Below are 1,770 nucleotides of genomic sequence, written 5' to 3'. Positions count from 1 at the left end.
CAAGAGTATTTCACTTGTTTGTGCCTGTGCTGTGTTCTTGTATGACAGGTAGGAGAGGAGAGACATCAACTCCTCCATATACCGAACCAGAGAGGACCTTTCATAGACTGAGAAGGGAAGCAAGAGGGAAGAGAGTAGTGGGAGAAGAGGAATCTGAAGGAGAATCTGAGGACAATTTTGAGGAAGCTCTAGATCTCAACATGGATAGAGAAGTTCACAACCATGAGAGAGCTGATGAAAACAATGCCATTCCTGAGAGGAGGGTTCTTAGTTCATACATAAACCCAACCTCTGGGAATTGTGGTAGCAGCATCCAGAAACCACCCATTCAGGCCAACAACTTTGAACTCAAACCACAGCTAATATCACTTGTGGAGAATCATTGTTCATTTGGTGGAAGTGCTAATGAAGATCCCAACCAACATCTCACAAAATTCCTGAGAATTTGTGACACTGTGAAGTCCAATGGAGTCCAGGAAGATGCCTATAAACTGCTTTTGTTCCCATTTTCACTTAGGGACAAAGCAGCTAAGTGGCTGGAATCATTCCCAAGGGGGAGTCTAACAACATGGGATGAGGTGGAAAGCAAGTTTCTGGCACGTTTCTACCCCCCACAAAAGGTCAATAGGCTTCGATCTGAGGTTCAAACTTTTAGACAACAAGATGGTGAAACTCTCTACGAGGCATGGGAGAGATTCAAGGACTTGACAAGGAAATGCCCACCAGACATGTTCCATGATTGGGTGCAATTGCATATCTTCTATGATGGACTATCTTATGAATCAAGGAAGGCTGTAGACCATTCATCAGGAGGTTCATTGAACAGGAAAAAGACTGTGGAAGAAGCCATTGAAGTGATTGAGACAGTGGCTGAGAATGAGTACTACTATGCATCAGAGAGGCACAACACTAAGGGAGTCATGGAGCTGAACCATGTTGATACAATTCTAGCCCAAAACAAGGTGTTTGCCAAACAACTAGCAGAGCTTACCAGGCAATTAGAAACAAAGCAAGTGGCTGCAATACACACACAAGATCAAGAGGAAGTAAGCATTGAAGGAGGTGATTGGAAAGAGGCCAACTATGTGGGAAACCAACAAAGGCAATCATATGATCCACATTCCAACACTTACAACCCAGGCTGGAGAAACCACCCAAACTTTGGGTGGGGGAACCAACAAACCCAACCACAAAACCACAAACCTTACAACCACAACCAACATAACAATTCCACATACCAAAACTCCAACCAAAGATCATACCAAGCCACACAAAACACTTACCCCCAACCATCATATCATGGCCAAAATAATCAACCTACCCAACTTAATCCGAACCAACAATTTCAAGATCAATTAAACCAGATAGAAGGAATGATGGCAACCATGAGTCAAGACATAACCGAATTGAAAAGCTTCAGGGATGATGTGAGAGCTACCTTAAGAAACCATGGTGAAAAACTCAAGAGGATGGAGTCTCAAGTAGGAGAGCTATCTCAACAGGCCGTCAAATCAACTGCAGTGTTCCCTAGTGACACAGAAAAGAATCCTAAAGGGGAACAAAAGAGAGTGAGATGGGAAGAATGCAAGGCCATCACCATATTGAAGGAAGTTTCAGAAGAAGAAGGAATCAGGCCCTCAGAGCAGGAGCCATAAATCTTGAAGGAAGGTGTGGAAGAAGTTAAGCAGGAAAGTGGAACTGAGCAAGCCAAGGAACTGCAAAAAGGCATGCTGGAAATATACCAACCAAAAGCACCATTTCCTCAGAGGT

At 43.7% G+C, this 1,770-nt stretch overlaps 1 non-coding gene across 1 annotated transcript; it reads right to left on the bottom strand.

Annotated features, from left to right (window-relative positions):
- Nucleotides 1-626: 626 nt before the first annotated feature.
- Nucleotides 627-730, bottom strand: LOC148555266 (small nucleolar RNA R71). Its single transcript, XR_015886446.1, has one exon. It is a non-coding gene; the product is annotated as a small nucleolar RNA R71 (small nucleolar RNA).
- Between the last annotated feature and the right edge of the window lie 1,040 nt (nucleotides 731-1,770).

The sequence above is a fragment of the Arachis ipaensis genome, chromosome B6 (assembly GCF_059453495.1).
Source record: "Arachis ipaensis isolate K30076 ecotype BB chromosome B6, ASM5945349v1, whole genome shotgun sequence".
NCBI lineage: Eukaryota > Viridiplantae > Streptophyta > Magnoliopsida > Fabales > Fabaceae > Arachis > Arachis ipaensis.
Note: the sequence above shows the minus strand (reverse complement) of the source record. Positions and strands in the feature narration are given on the sequence as shown.